This window comes from Athene cunicularia (assembly GCF_003259725.1).
Source record: "Athene cunicularia isolate RWA chromosome 6 unlocalized genomic scaffold, athCun1 chr6_part1, whole genome shotgun sequence".
Classification (NCBI taxonomy): Eukaryota; Metazoa; Chordata; class Aves; order Strigiformes; family Strigidae; genus Athene; species Athene cunicularia.
The window spans coordinates 25,882,516-25,899,281 of NW_020799105.1; the positions used below are offsets into that span (position 1 = coordinate 25,882,516).

Genomic DNA, 16,766 nt, shown 5'->3' on the forward strand with positions numbered 1-16,766 from the left:
TATAATAAACTGGTGCTGTTCCTACTTTAATCTAACTTCTCCTGCATCTGCACTTGCTCTGCTTCATTTTTTATATTCCAGTACATGATTTCTAGCCTTGTACAGCTCCCTGGCTAGTTCTTAGGCGAGGCTGTGGGAGCACCACTGACCCCCTCGGTCCCTCTTTCGGGGCTGTGAGGAACATGAACCCTCAAGGGCACGGAGAGCTGCACAGGGCCAAAAAGAAAATGGTTTTACACGCCCTGCCCATCCTTTTGTGGAGCAGCCAGCCTGTCTGGCTTGTGATGTCACCCTTCTTCAGGATCTTAATTTCACCTCTCCAGTGAGACCAGTACATTTCCCGGTTAGTAGCACTGGGCTTCCTGTAGAGCACTCAAGGAAGATCGTTGTCAGTAGGTCCCGAGTGGACCAGACTTTCCTTGGTTTGTTCATGATTTTTACCAGCATCAGGATAGAATCACACCTGGAGCCATTACATCACTAAAAGACACTTTCAGAAAAGCTTTATCTGCTCTCAAGAGTGATTAACTTTCCTTTAGAATCATATGTCTTAAAAATAGCAATATTAGCGTCATCCTTGGCACCGACTAAAGTGAGAACAAAACCTCATGGAAAGAGAGAAACGCAACAACGGGGAAAGAGCACTTCTGAGACACATTGCAAGTTTTCTTTCTTTAGCAAAACCTTGATCAACTCACCTGAGCGGGTACCTGGCAGTTCCTTACAGACACATGCTTAAACGTTGCTATTTCAGCATCAAAGGCCGAACAAGTAAGGAACATCATCCACAGTTTCTACATACAAAGTCAGACTAATTTACTTTTCCTTAATTAATCATCTTCATTTCCTCCCTCTTTAGCCTTACCCAATGAGGTGTAAATTGCAGGGGCAGATGCATTTTCTGGGCTGAATTCCAAACTAAATGTTCTTCAAAAAAGTGAGGAGGCACTTAGCATAGCATTTTAGTGTTTCACTGTCATTGGGGACATTAAAATCACCTCATTCTAAAGGCTTCGGTGTCATTATTTTGCCCATATTCTTTCTAGTCCAATTATGGCAGATTTTGTACCCCGAGAGCAAAGACCTGAGCTCAGCAAAGAACAAACACGTTTCCGCCAAAGCGTTACCGGTTCAAGAAAAGGAACCGAGGTGGCCTGGTCCAGCCCTGGGCTTCTGCTACAAACCTCCCGGAGGTGGCGTACCCTGGGGTCCCTTCATGCCCCAAGCTTCACCACCTCCGGGACGTGCATGAAGGTCCAGTTATTTGTGGATTCCTCCACGTGCAACGAGGAGCACGGTTTGGTGCTCAGATAGACACCAAACTTGATTCTTAAATATCACCACTCTCATTTTGAATTTTTTTTTTTTTTTTTTTTTTTTTTTTTGGTATCTGCCAGATTATTTCAGTGATTACTGTACTATCAAACCATTCATGAATTACCAGCGTGGTAAGTGAAAGAAAACGCTAGGTAGGGCTTTTCATTTAGATTTTGATAACACACAGTTTGTTTTATCCCTGACATCACAACAAAAGTTGGTTTGGATCTTTTCATTCTCCGTGTGCCAGCATGCTCTCCTGCACCGCGGGGATAACTCACAGCGGGGTTTTTTTCATTCCCCGAATGCAAACAAGCCAGAGCCCTTGTTTACAGAACTGAACTATGGGCAAGCACACTCTTAATTTCTGAGGCTACGTTTGCAGCCATGATCTCTGAGCATGCAAATTAGGACTCGCACATTTTCCCACATCATTACTATGGCAGCGTTGAAGCCTACAAACCCCAGGTAAAAAAAAAAAAAAAATCAGTACATGACTGAAAAAGTAGTCCCAAAGGGAGCCTTTCTTGGTGCAGAACAGTTTCATCACAGACACTGATTTCTAATTAACAAACCTTGCACTGAAGAAAGATCATATATTTTCATTAATTGCAAAAAAACATAGTTACTGTAAAAGGCATAGAGTCAGGAAAACATTTGGAGTCTGAGGATTTAAGAGAGACCCATCTCGCTGGAAACACCGTTATATTCAGCACTACCAAAATCAATACCATATATTTTAATTAAACATGTATTAATCCACCTACAAAGGACTGGAGCTACCCAGTCAATTATCTGATTGTAAATATAGCTTTTGTTAATATAGTAAAAATAAACAATTTCTTTTCCAACCATAACTCTGATGATGAAACCTGTTACAAGCACAGCTTTTTAGTAGCTACCATACTGTAATTATTCATCAAACTGACAGAATAAAATTCCTTTTTATCCATCTTATATTTCATCTAAAAACATTGAGGCGATTTGCAAGCAACAGCCTCACACACAGTCTCAAGACGTTGCTGATAATATTGGCAATAAATAAATACTGGCAATTCTGGCTGGAGGTGAAGACAGTGTCTTCTGCTTGTGCTATACAGTTACCCACTCCCCCTGTTTACGAGGAGGGGGGGGTGTGTGTGTTAATATTAACTAATTCATCTTTTAAATGTATTGCCCAGCCTTAGAAATTATATGGGCAAGATCCCCAAACTCTACAATATTTTAGTTTTACAAAGCTCTCTCTAACGGAGAGGTTTTCTCCCTCTGAGTTTTCAGGGTTATAGGGCTATAGCTGCATGGGGGGGTGTCACAGCGGAGGAGCGAGGGGTGGTGTTTACCTGCACCTGGTTTGGGTGGCTCCTAACTGAGGAAAATAAATCCTCTGGTGGAGATCTTAGTTCTGTCGTTAGGCAGCAGAGCTGGGCTTTTCCTTTGGGTCGAGTCAATAGTCTGGCTTTGTCTCCTCGCTCTACTGAAAATCAGCAATGCGATAAAAAATATAGTTGTAATGCGCTGCCTGAGAAACTCTGAGAATAAACACGCTGGTGGCTATGAAAGGGTCACAGAGGATCCTCAGGGGCTCCTAACGAGAACACCTTGCTCTGGGTGTGCCGCGGCCGCACGGCAACGACGGCTCGCTCTTCTGCCTTGCACGGGCCACCAAGGCATCAACCATCTGCTGAGCGGGGGGAGCTGAGCCCGCTTCGGCTAGGAGCGGCTCTCGGTTCCCATCACTCTGGCACCTGAAGGAATGAAGAGCCAAGAGGTTTTGCAGGGAATAGGTGTGAGGGCTGATGCCGTAAGAAAACAGCAAGCTAAGTCTTTCAGCATCAATCATCTGCGGTGTTTGTATCACGGGCCTTTAGACTAACTCTCCTGTTATAAAATAATCCGTCTCAGTAATTGTAAAATCCATTAAAAACAAGCAGAAGCTGCCACTTAACACAAATGCTATTTTTATTTACATCATATTATAAAGTCAATTTTCATTTGCATTCACTTGAATTTTGCTGGTATCGGCTTAGATGGTCTGCAGACAGGCAACGTGCATTTCGTGGGCATACGTTGTAATCGCTGCCATTTGTATTCAGGAAAATGTTGATGAACTTTAAACATTTTGCCGTAAGGAGGCTGGAACAGACACTCGGCGAGCGCTTGGGTTTTCTTTGTTCGTGTGTATGATCCACGTTTGGCAGCCTCACCCCCGCTGTGCAAGTACCAGAGAAGCATTATTGGATGGCGTCTTCCTTTTGCTAAAACGGAGTTACGTGTTTTCCCGAAATATCTGCAGGTTTTCTAAGCAGCCTTGTATGACAGCACTTCTGTGATTTACCAGCTTCTAAACAAACTTTTACTATTATTCAACATATATACAACTGACATTGTAGCATGTGGGCTTGCTATGAGAATTAATCTGTATTTCCACAAGCTTTATGTGTTTTAAGGGGGATGTGACACCACAGTGATGAGTTTTCCTCGCCGTTACTGCGAGGTGGCTACGGTAGCCGTGAATGGGGTTCACTTAAATTGGTGCCAAAAAACTCCTAAAGACACCCTGAGTTACACCACGCGTATATCGCAGAGGAAAATAATATAAAACTATTATCAGAAATGCTATAGTAAGGTTTTAATATTCTAGTGGGTATCCAGAAATATTTCTATAAGAACAGTTTGCAATGTCAGTCCTAAAACAAGCACAAAAATTCCGTGAGAACACCCAGAAAAGATGTTTGATAACTCGTAGAGCTCTATGTTTCTTAGCAGCTTCTTGTCAGATTACCCAGGCTGGCACTAGTCTAGAGAGTAGGATCTCCTTTAGTTTAATGGCTTTTACAGGCCTAAAGATTTACAGAGCGTCATCTCTTGAATTTATCACTCTGCAGAACTGAATATTTATTTTCTACAATTTAAACTAAGGAAAAATAAATATCATATTTGAACAAAAGCAGAGGGTGTTTTTCTGTTTAAACATTTCTAACCCATTTTCAAATGCAACCGCTCACCTCGGCACAATTCTTCATTTGGCAGAGAAATGAGGGTTTGGAGTCGTGGTGGAAGCGTCCCTGGGCTCGCAGCCCGGCGTGGTTTGTTCTGTGCGTTGAGGTTGCCGGGTTGGCCTCGGGGTTTCCTCAGCCTGAAATTCTTATTTGGATGGGGAGCCATGTGGGACACAGGGTGAGGGCGTTGCTGCTCAGCACACGGGCCTCGGGAAAAACCGTGTGTGTGTGTGTGTGTGCGCGCGCACACGTGAGGATGCGCCCATACCTGCAGGGAACATCTGCTCATTGGGGCCAGGCTGGCGCAGGAACCTGCCTCTCCTCGGGGAAGCTCTCCAGGGCCCGTCGCATCCCGCTGCACCACGGCTGGGCTGGTTTGATGCCGTAACGAGTTCAACTCGAGGATCTGGGGTTTCCACTGCACTTTAATACCCGGGGCTGCAGATAATAATAATAATAATAATAATAATAATAAACTAATAATAATAATTCATAATAATCAATGTCAAGCGGAAAGCAATGTTCTGGAGAGCTGTGCTTCTGAAAATATTATGAAGCTTGACTCTAAAACTAGTCCCCACACAAAATTACGCTGCTGATTTGCAGCTGTGCGCGTAACATCCACACCCTCACGTGTCTGTAAGGAAACGTTAACATCTCCCTACTACAGATATTACCAATATCAATCAGTGCAGCCAGAAGTGGGCGGATATAAAATTAAAGCCACCCAGATTCTTGAGCTCAGTCGTTATGAGGCACATAAAGAAGCCAGGGAAGAGTTCTCTCTCCATCACATAACTCAGGCCGCGGATCACGCACTTCTCCGTGGCCACGCTTCCAGGGGAAAGGGCGGAGGAGCAGCGGCCGGGTGGGGGCTTTACCTCAGCACTCACACGCTCGTGAACAGATTTGCCACCGGCTCTTCTCGATCCCAGGTCTGCAGCTGGTGGAATTTGATGTTTCCAGCCATAAGCACAGTATATATTTTTGTAGTTCAATTTTTTAAAACAAACAAACGAGATATATCTACACACGTCTCGCACCTGAATGTGTCCAGACCTGGCAGGTTCCGGGATGAAAGCGATCACCCACCTGCTCGGGCTTCGCAGCAGGAGCTGGAGGAGAAGTAAGTGGGCACGGCCGGGGGGATCGGTGGTTTCCAGCCTGCCAGCGCTTCGCGCTGCTGCCGTGGAACACAAAGTAGCGAGCAGGGAGGAGTCCTCCGCTGCCCCAGCCTGCTGGAAGACCTTTCCCACTCCACCACTTTGAAAGCGGTTTTCACATCACTGAGTATATTCTCAGAATCCGTGTTTAAGAATGAGCGTTTCTTAAACCCGCACGCAGATATATTTTATCCTGTCACACATACAGCAAACAGGCAGATACACTGGGGGCAACACCCTTAAAAATCATTTTGAAAGCAGAGTTATGCAGATACTTCCCCAGTTTTGAAAAGCGAGTCTTGCGGTGCTGAGCACGAGGCCCTGGGGAAGAACCCAGGGGTTCGGAGGGACGGGGACCCCCTGACTCCTCTGGAGAGTCAGTCTGAGCCCCAAGGTGCCGGGGTTGCACAGCTCATCCCCGGAGACAGCTTTTCCCAGGTAACCGACCCAGATCAAAACAGCTGAAATACTTTGGAGGGTGAGGAAAGCGAGGGGGAAGATCAGAAATGGAATGGGAACCAAATAGAAAAGGCATTCACCCCTACCAAAGTAAACCAAGCAAATACAACTACATTTTACATCAGTAAGTAAGAATAAGAGTAGGTGGACAGAGTGCAGAGTCGCAGGCTGCCAGGCATTGTACTTAATCCCTCGCGTGCCCCTCTCCACACCTGGACCCTTTCTCAGTCTGCTAAAGAGCTAATTTTGTTGTCACTTTTTTGTTTCAGGAAGAGGGTTTGCCTTGCCCCTCGTTCCGTTCGCCATGCCTCGTACATCGGCTTTTCCGGAACTCCGTCGGGCTGAGGGTGTTTCCTGGGACGACTCTTCTGCCAGCGTTAGTTCCCGGTGACCCCCCACAGCCGCAGCTTCCAGCGCTCCAGGAAGGCACCGGCTGAGCATCCCCCCTCGGCCCCGCAGCTGCCCCACCCCGGGCCAAAACCGCCTCTCACCCAGCCTCCGTCAGAGACATCTGTACCAGACAGCTGCAGGATTTAAACGTAATTCCCTCAGCACGCGCCATGGTGCGTTTGCTGTGAAGGTATTGATTAACTGTATCCAAACCACACCAAATGACACCGAAATCTTCAACAGCTTTGCTACCAGCCCAAACCAAAAATAATCTACGACCCCTATCAAATCATCCACACGCCTGTTCTTAGCGTGCATTACAGACTTTAGGCTGTTAGAGTTGCCCTTTTTTTTTTTTTTTTTTTTTTTTTTTTTTTTTTTTCTTTTTTAAATAAGTGCTGGTTTAATGTTATTTTGTGATACCGAATTAGAGGTGCTGAAATACGTTTCATTTTCTGAACTGCAGCATTACTAAGGCATGTGGTTTCTTTGCAAAACGTGCACTTCCCGAGGCTTTGATTTCTCCTGGTGCATGCAGAACACGGAGCTGTGCCAGCTGACACACACAGAGAAAAGTGACACCCACATCTCGCGTCCCGTGGCAACGCGACCACGGAGGTCTCCAGCTCCTCACTCGTGCTCCGCAGGGGCTGTGCCCCCACCACGGGCACAGGGCAGGACACAATCACAAGATGGGCATTGCTGTATCTCCCAGCAATATTCCAAACTTTCTTTTCCCTGAAACCTGAAATTTTTCACTCTGTTCTTGTTGTTTCTGTCGCGAGCACTCTCATACGTACGAGAATTTCAGTCCCTGCTCACTCAGGGGTGACGTGCGGCACCGAGAGCTGCGTAAGTCCGTGGTGGTCATTATCCAAGAGCCATCAGGCCCCCCATCTCCCGTCGCAGGGGGGGGAAACAGTGGAAGGAGAAAGGGAAACTGCCTCTCACCCACCCGGGCTTGCTGCTTTTGAGCCCTGAAATCAGTCCCAAGGGAGAATTACAGTTATCCAGTGAGAAACCCTTCCCCGGTCACCTCAGAAGAGAAGTTAAGAGCTACACGGCAATAGAAGTACCTTCAGATTAATGCCCTGCGACCCGCCCCTGCTGCGGTGAGTCCTGCAGCTGCGCGTTCCTGGCCCCGATTCCCCACCGGCGGCTCCTCCGCAGCCTCGCGCCGAAGACTCTTCAAGCCGCTCCACCGATCTCAAAAGCTGCTTTACAGCAAAACTGTGATAATCTGTCACGGCAAGGCTGCGGTTTGCCAGGGATGACGGAGCCCGGGCAAAGGGACAATCTCAGCAGCTTGAGGAGAAGGGGGAAGGTGAGACGTGGCTGTGGCTCTCCCTGCGAGAACAGCGGCTGGTAACGGCCTGGAGACAAAACACTGAACTTTCGGGTCTTTTCAAAGTATTGTGGCCTTTAAAGTGTTTCTGAGCCTGCACAGAGCAACAGTTCTTTGAAAAAATCCGCTGTCCAGGGAAACTCCTCCAGCGCATTCTGCCAGGAATTACAGCATCTCTGAGACCCCAAACCAGTAACTTAGGTATGGTCACTCAGTACCGGACACTTTAAAGGTGCTGGCAGGCGTTGTGCTTACCGGCCCACTGAATGCCACCTTAGTCCATCCGTCATTAACCCACTGTCAGTTCTAGGTACCTCTGTCTTAAACCTTCTTAGCGTGAGCTTGCTGAAATTTTTTCCACAAATCCACGATGAACAAAGATTTCGGCTCCATCCTGGGTGGAAGTTGTTGGCAAAACATACTGGGGCATTTGTCTCCTTCCTCTGCTGAGGAACACGCTGCTTCCCCGGGGCAGCAGAGTCCCAGCCACTTGTCTTCGCTGTTGCTGAAGCTCAGCGTTGTCACCAGTGACCATAACACTCTTTTGTCACCCAAGATGTGACCCAGTGCTGCAGTGCGGTGCCGATAACTTCTCCAGGACCCGCTCACCGCCCAGAGGAACAGCCCCCGGTACCTGCTGCAGCACTGCAACATCAGAGACACGTGTCCGCAATAAGAATTCAAATATCATCTTTTCTGGTTTGCTTTATTTCCCCGCCCTCCCCTTTACCATTTGATGTTGTTATTAGAACACCAGAAGGATTCGCTCATTATAAATGCAGGGCCTTGGAGACTGTTATGAATTTCAAACATCTAAAACAAAGTGAATGAGTCCTTCAGAGCTTGTCTCCAAACCAGCACAAAGCCATCAATAATTAAACCGCATTGTGACCTAAATAAATCATAAGATCACGGTTCATTTAAATACAACTTGTCACATATCAAACTTGTCTGATACTCTACGGGGTCTGAGCACTCAGCCAGATGGAAGCAGTCTTTCAGGTGTAATTAAATCTATCTGTGCCTCGTTAAACAAGAAACATCCTCGAGCAACCGGCACATCACCATCACTCGGACCAGCGTGGTTCACATCGTCACGAGGCAGCTGGTAAAACCTGGGGTGGTTTGGCCAGGAGATGAAAAACAAACAACTTCCAGTGAACCTTTTCTGCTTATTAGGAGATGGTCACCCCTCGTGTGTGTTTGGTGCTTTGGTAATAAAAATAATTACCATGATCTCTTTTACTAGAGCTTGTCTCAGGCACAGCCAAACGGACAAGTCTACTTGAGGGTTACACCCTGGAGTACCTTTCTTTCAGCAGTCATAGCCAGAACAGTGAAGAGCACTTTTGCCGAGACAAGACAAGCATCAAATGCTTTTTGTATCAAAATTGGAAAATGTATGTAGCAATGACTCAAAAGGAGTGAGGCCAGAGAGAGAGGAGGAGGAGGAGGGAGGCAGAGCCAGCCCAGGGCGAGGGCTGCCCCAGGGTCCTGCCGCGTGTGCACGGACAGGTAGGCAGCGTGCAAGGCAGCACCCGTGGGAAAACAGAGCGTTTGCACAGCCTGGCATCGTTTGGGATTCAGAAACATTTTAGGTCTCTCTTCTCCCCAGTGTCCTTCACTCAGCCCTGTGCATGGGGACAGTCAAACACGATACAGAGCAGCAACAAAAATAAGGCAGGTTCCTGAAATCAACAGAAGAGGCTGTTCTTAGAGCTATTTGCCATCGAGAGAGAGCACAAAATAGCAGAAAATTGGGAGGCTGCCTGTTCTCATGAAATTTTCAGCTCAAGAGGTTCAGAGCGTGTGGATAACTACAGGAGCGTTTGGGGTCCTGAACAAAACACAAATCAAGGCTTTGAGAAGCAGCTGCCCGAAGCGTTATCCAAAGCCATTCCTTATCGAAACGTGTTTGTCCTCAAGTTCCCGACACTCGCGGGGACCCAGCGGGGTTGGGGGAGGCAACCACCAGTCCCCATGTCCACCAGGACTCTGCCGACGTGCGGTCACCCTACGCGGGGATCAGCCCTGGAGACATCGTCCACCTGAGAGACTGAGGAAGAATTCCTCATTTATCGCAGGAGCTCAGTTTCAAAGAATTGAAAAGGAACTTTCATGGATTAAAAAGAAGAGGGAAGGAACATGGAGCATTATCGATATTGCAGCTGGAAGGTGGCGATGGCTGTTCCCAGGCTGGAGGAGCGGGGAAGGAGGTGGCGCGTCAGAGCCTTCCAGGAGAAGCCAAGGGCTCATAATTTTGCATCTCGATAGAAGTCTCACAATTCTTATTACCTCTAAAAACCGCCCCCCCTTGCGGTCACCGATGGCACAAGGTGGTGGCATCTCCACGGCATGGGCAGGCAGCGGCTTGTTGGTAGCCCTGGGTGTAGGACCAGCAACGGCAGCAGCCGGGGCCAGTTGCTCTCCCCATTAGCGTGTTTCCCAGCAAAAAGCCAAAGGCCCTTGTAGGATCCTCTGCTGGGGTGGGGGAAATCTGCTAGCAAGGCACCACTGCAAAACCTCTGCTGAAAGATCCCCAGTCTTTAAAGGCAAGAGAGAAAGAGACACAGAAGTGAATAATTAAAAAAAAAAAAAAAATAAAAATAAAAATCACATTGCATGCACTCTGGTATAGTTTTGGTTGAGCATACCTCAAATGGGGTTAAATCCTCAGCACCTAGATATTAATTCTCCAAGGCAGAATACTTTTCTTTCCCTAGCAGAATAACCTGTATAGACTGAAACAGTAACTGAATTTTTTTTTTTTAAATCCTCATATTTTCCAGGGTAAACCCAACGTTTTCTTCCATATTCTTACAGTCTATCTATGGAATTGCTGAAAATTGGAAATTAGTAGGAATACAATCAGGACCTGTCAAGGTATTTATGCACCTAACGCCTCTTTAATTAACTGGATTTAAGCACAGAGAGGTCTCACTTCACACCTGTGTTGAGTTATTTATTAGCAAAGCTAAAAAAAAAAAAAAAAAAATCCTGTTATTCTTGTGCCTTCTCCTACCTGTGGTTCCAGCACTCTGTGTACAGAGATTTCAGGTATGTGTTATATTTAGGTAAGCTTCTAAATATAAGTTACTGCTCTTGCCAGAACTGAGGCAATGTTTGAAAATTTAACCAGAAGCATTTCTTTGCATAAATTTCCACTCTAACTTTAATGAAGTCCTGTGCATTGTCTACTTTCTGTGGATGCTTTAGTCAGTGAGTTTCCTCCTGGATGTTTGAAGAAGCAAAGCCCTGTGGCATATTTTTAGGAATACGTTTCAGAGCACATACCAAAACAGAAGGGTCTTTATAACAAAACTTCACTGTACGCCCCATAACGCGACTATTAATTGGAATCCTAGCACAAGCCAACCTGCGCCACAAAATAATTCAGTGAATTGTCTGATCAAAGGCACAGTCAGAGGAAATCCCCGCGAGCAGAAGATACGGGACCTGATGCGACGCCTCCGCGGGATGCGGATGAAGTTGCCAAGACACTACCCATCGTATCCGCGAAGTCCTGGCAGTCCGGCCAAGTTCCCGCTGACTGGAAAAGGGGAAACAAATCATCCATTTTTAAAAAGGGAAAAAAGGGAGAGCTGGGCAGCTACAGAGCGGTCTCACCTCTGTGCCTGGCAAGACCATAGAGCAGATCCTCCTAGAAGCTGTGCTAGGGTGCATGGAAAATAGCCCAGAGTCGGACGAGATCCTGTCACGGGGCTGTGTGAGGACAGGAGGGGTGGGACTGAAAAAGAAACGAAACTGTAGACTAAAATCAGGACTCCTGTTGTCCGGTGCTGCGCTCTGAGCGTGGCTCACGCAGCTGACTTCGCTCACGGACTCGCGGTGAAAAGCCTCCCTACATCCCCCACTTTCATGATTTTTGCTGTTAATATTATCTGAGGCTATACGTTGACTTTCAAACGTTTCAGGCACAAATAATAGAAAATTTCCAATTAAAAAGGATAATCTGTCAGAAGCAGAACAGTAAGTACAGTGAATAATTTAAAAGCTTTGGGGATATAAAGATTTATTCTATTTCCCAACAAGCCAGAAGCTTTGATTAATGGTTAAAAATAGAAAATAGGGATGGAATTAAGTTGTAAAAGATCCCCTCAAATAATAGTTTTTATACTTTTAATGTCGTTTGGAATGCTTTCATTGTATGAAATTACCTGCCTCGTTTTTCCTACTAAAATATATTGATTGTAATTCATTTTTTTGAATAAACTAATTTGGAATTAATTTCCAAATTCAGGGGGAAAAAAATTGCAAAACCAGCAGGGTTCTGTAAGACTAAATACCACATTTTAAAATCTTAAAAATTAGAAATTAGAAGTTTTCTAGTCATAAAAATCTCTTCTTGCAGATTTGGCCTTAAAAAATTGCCCACGACAGCACTGAATTCCGCGCTGAACAAAGGCACGTCAGCACGGAGGGCACCGTGTGGACGCTCGCAGAGGCCAAAATCGGCAAAACCAGAATCACAGCCTTAACTTTAATCTATTATGTGACCAACGACATCTACAGAAATGGTTAGTCCCTTCGTTAGAGCTTTCATGCTGGGGTCTACTCATTTGCTCACCAATTCTGTGGTATTTTTTTCAAAACAAAGATCAGCCAGAGCAATTCCTTGTGTTTTACAGAATCATCCAGGCTGGGAAAGACCTTGAAGATCATCAAGCCCAACCTAACCTAACAGTGACCACTCTCAACTCCGCCACAGATCAGCTGTCCATGGAACCACACCCTTTTCTCCTCAGCAATGCTGTTTATATCCAATAGCATTGCTCAGTAACACCTTTTGCCAAATATGAATGCTTTGCAAAATGTAATTCATTTCCCAGTGCCACCTCTGCCTCAGGACTGTTGGATCCTGTACGAGCAGAGCTGCTTGGCAGCGTGAAGCAGCACAGGGTACGTAAGCAGCGCAGCTGAGGGCGTAGGAGCAGCGGAGCAGTGCCAGTGCAGCTCACACTTGTGTCGGGGTACGTGTGGCACGCCCTGGGCTGGGGCACGTCTCATACCTAAGCTGTCACAGCTCATCAGCACAGCGGTACTCGGATCGTGTTCTTGCGGAAAGTCCTTCCCGAGCAGGTCAGGACATACATCAGCTCAGTGGTGCTGAATAAAATATAAGTTTTTCTCACCTTGGACATGTTTCTCACTTCTAATACATCCTTAAAGGTGCTATGACAGAAAATATAAAAATCCTTTTTGTTTAGAAGTAATTTTATATTTGTTGCTGTTTGCGTTACTTGGTTAGGAAGTAGATCTGAGGGTACTTGGGAAAAAAAAAAAAAAAAACAAAACAAAAACTCGACAAGTAACCCCAGTTTTTATTAGAAAGTTAAAAAATGGCTAAGCTGCAAAATCCCAGCAAGTACTGCCTGAAGCCAGCAGGAAAATTAAATATGGAAAAAATAAAAATAAAAATGGAGCCAAGAGACCAACAGACATTTGTGAAAAATGATGCTTGAGAGCATGGTGGGAGGAAGCATCCCTCCTCCTCCTCCCAGCCCGGACATTGCACCGGCGCCCGGCTGTCAGCAGCTCCACTTCATACGAAAAAGTGAGATTTTTTTTTTTTTCACTGCCTCACCACTGCAGCGTGGGCTTTTTGTGGTGTCCAGCTGTATTTCAGAGAAGGCAAATGGAAGAAGAATAAACTGGAAGAGGGTTCTGCTAGAAATTGATGGGCATTTAAAACTTTTTGTTGCCTTATAACCAACAACTGGTGTACGAAGCGCCTCTTTCAAAACAACTTCTGGGAGCCAGGACGGCTTTTCCAGAAGGAAAGGGCAGCAAGGATGGCACCTTCTGTTTCAAGGCAAGTAAATCTCACAGACCTGCAGTCGCGTTGCAGCCCTGATGAGTAGCCCAGCGCCCACAGGGAGCTGCCAGCCCTCTCCCACTCTTACACCGGCCCTTCAACGTACACGTCCGTCGGCATCGCTTCGGCAAAACTCCGTGAGCCTCCAAGCTGGCGCCTCTGGTCTTCGGGTATTTGATAACTCACAGAAGATACTTGGGGAGCCTTCAGCAGGTGGCGGGTTGTTGTGCCTGGCAGAGCTCACGGCAAGAGGCAAGCGAGGCAGCAAAGGGCCCCTGCGGGCGAGCGCTGAGCATCGAGCCCTCCTGCAGCAGAACCCCCACCTCTCGGGGCACAGCAGCTCCCTTCGTTTCGGTTCTTTAGTCTCTAAACTTCCTCAGCCCTTAGTGAAGAGGTGGCGGAGAGACGGTTCCCCTCGGCCAGCAGCGTGTGTCCCCGATGGCACCTCTCCTGGGCTCGGCGATATTACTTCTTCCCTGCCGCCGCCAAGGGTGGTTTTCTCTCCAGGGACATTCACTCACTGATAACACCCAGCGTAGCTCGCGTTACTCCTGGCCTAGGGCCCTTGTTAAGGTGGGAGTGTCTTCTCACTCCTCCTCTCCTGGAGGCTGGGTGGCCCACAGCACATCGTGACAGTCCCCAGCTCTCCACTCCCTGCCTGAGCTGCCAAATCCCCCCCAACCAAGACACGCAGCAGGGGTTTCAGAGTGGCTGTTCACTAGAGAAATGTCCGAGTTTATTGTAAAGCAAAGTCCACGCTTAGGTGCCATTCAAGGCAGTCAAAATACCAAAGGCATACCCGAGAGAGACATATGCAGTTCCTCCAGTTTGGGGAGTGATGCTACAAGCATAGCACTTCCATTTTTACAATATTTCCTACACGTATTTTTCATTAGTGTTGGCTAGATGCCATTTCCCAAGGATCTGCAGTTTTTGCAATAATTGGATATGAGATTCTAGAAGTGATAGGACTTAAAATTCATAGGCCTTGCCTAAACACATACATACGTAGATTGTGTTATCTCCTTGAGTTTAATCAAATGAGATAATATGGCTATTCACTAAGAAAATTGTGTGTGTTATCTTACGGTAGCATGTAGTTTTGTTGCAATGCCATACTTAAACAACAGTGTTAAGGAGATGGAGAAAACTTAATAGAGCTGAACTTGCACATCAGAAGATAAAGTGGGTGTCTTTTTGTTAGAGCCCCATCACACTTTCTCCTAGACGGATTCCCTTCCCCCTCTTCTCACTGCTGGTTTCCTCTACGCTCAGTTATTGCATTTTTAAGCCGCTGAGGAGGCCCAGGCCGTGCAGCCCCCAGGCCAACGTTTGCTCAGCGCCCTGGAGCTGAAAGCTGCTGCAGGCGACGCGGTGGCAGGAGGTACGGTGCGACGTGGCGATGCTGCCCTCCGTGCTTCACCGGTCCTGCACTCACTCTCTGAAGTCCTGTTGGATCCAGGAAGGAACAAGCATCTTGCTGGATCCAGGAAGGAACAAGCGTCCCCGCTCCGGGATAGTTAGCTGAAGCTCTGTAGCTGTTGAGGTTCATCTAGCATCAGTCATCTCTTATTCATAAAAATAAAAAATGTATTGCACCCTCGTGCGCCTCTGCCCTCCGCACTGGGTCCCTGGGAAGGCAGCACAGGGCACCCCTGACCCTTCCATCCACATCACGGTCCAGGCGGCCACTAACTCCGGTACATCCCGCAGCCCTGCCGGTTTGGGTTATGTTCCACTTGCCCCACATACTGGTTTGCCTCCATTGCAAAGCTGCTCGCAGAAACTCTCGGGCTGGTGGAACATCCCTCTGCCCCACAGACCAAACCAGGGCTGGTCTCACCCCACGGCAGCAGAGGAAGGATCTGTGGTTCGAGTAGCTAAACCCCCCTAGAACAATGCCAGCAACAAAGAACCCCCCAGAACAAAGCCTTGGGCGAGCTCAGCTGCTCTCGCTGACAACCGATGTGCAGGAGCAGGAACCAGCCCCTGCACCCGCCAGCCGGGGCAGCAGGAGGAACCCCCGACACCATCTCTCTGCTCAGCATCCTGACTCTGAGCTCAGCCCACAGCACATCCCTGGGGGTGCAGATCCATCCTCCTTTAACCCGACTGCACAAAGGCTGCAGGTTTAGTCCCTCCTTACACCGAAGGTCTGCTCAGAATTAAGCCGTAACTGGCCACTGACTGCCAAACATTATAGCCAAGTCCTGTCGTATGCAGGGGGTAAGTCCTCAGTGGTTTACATGCGCGGCAGAGTTTAGTGCTCGCGCTGTGCCTCCCTCCCCCCAGAAAGGGGGGACAAGTGACATGGAGCTGCCCCGAGCCGGGACATTCACTTGTTTCCATGAATCCACCCTTGCAGAAAGATTCTGGTTTCGACACTCAGAACACACTGGTAGGAGCTGCAGAGTATTATTTGTGATTAATCTTTGTAAACGCTAACAGATGAACCCTGCTTCGTCGCGCCTCCCTCTCTACGTCCCCTATTACCTCCCGCGTCGCCGCGGTGTTGCGGTGCTCTGCGGTGGCGAACAAATCGCGGCGTTAAGTCCTTGAGCAAAGATCCGGAGGTCACACAGAAAAATACAGGTTCAGGCTTTGTTACAGGTTCGTTTTCCCAGGCTGCCGGGGGGGCTGTGCTGCATGAGGTGTGTACGGGAGGGTGCTCCTCTACTTGCAAAGGGGTCTCGGCAGTGAGGACACCTGTAACTCGTCGGCTCTCACAGCTGTTAATCCCCACGCTACAAAATGCAAATTCCTTCTCCAAATTGTCATGGGCTTTTTTTTTTTTTTTTTTTTTAAGGGCAGAGACTTACCCGGGGTCATGCCAAGCTGGGCCCCGACTTGGAGCCATGGAGGGCCAAAACCTGCCCACAACTAAAGTAATTCTTTGTTGTTTAATAAGGAATGATGTAACACTATATTCTTGCCTGAGGAAGGTTATAAACTTCCTCACAATCTGATTATTATGGGTGCAACTAATTTTTCACTGCCTGAGCTGCTTAGAATCCAAAATTTATATTCAACTATTCAAAGTCTTTATGGGCAAGGAAGCTTTTTATTTTTTTTTTTTTTACCTTGGGAATTTGATTTCCCTGCAGCAAAGAAGAATATCCAGGATGCATTTTTCACCCATAAAGGAGTGCTCAGGCCTTTACCGGGGGAGGCCAGCGGAGGGGGAGAGGGGGGAGTCAGACTCCACGTGTCCTGCTGCCATCAGGGGATCTGCCCACTCTGCTTTTTCTGAAGGTTTG

At 47.3% G+C, this 16,766-nt stretch overlaps 1 long non-coding RNA gene across 1 annotated transcript; it reads right to left on the reverse strand.

Annotated features, from left to right (window-relative positions):
* Positions 1 to 2,921: 2,921 nt before the first annotated feature.
* On the reverse strand, positions 2,922 to 8,213 carry LOC113481625. The gene is made up of 3 exons (XR_003398717.1): positions 7,929 to 8,213; positions 4,585 to 4,754; positions 2,922 to 3,062 (listed from the first exon to the last, which is right to left on the reverse strand). It is a non-coding gene; the product is annotated as an uncharacterized LOC113481625 (long non-coding RNA).
* Between the last annotated feature and the right edge of the window lie 8,553 nt (positions 8,214 to 16,766).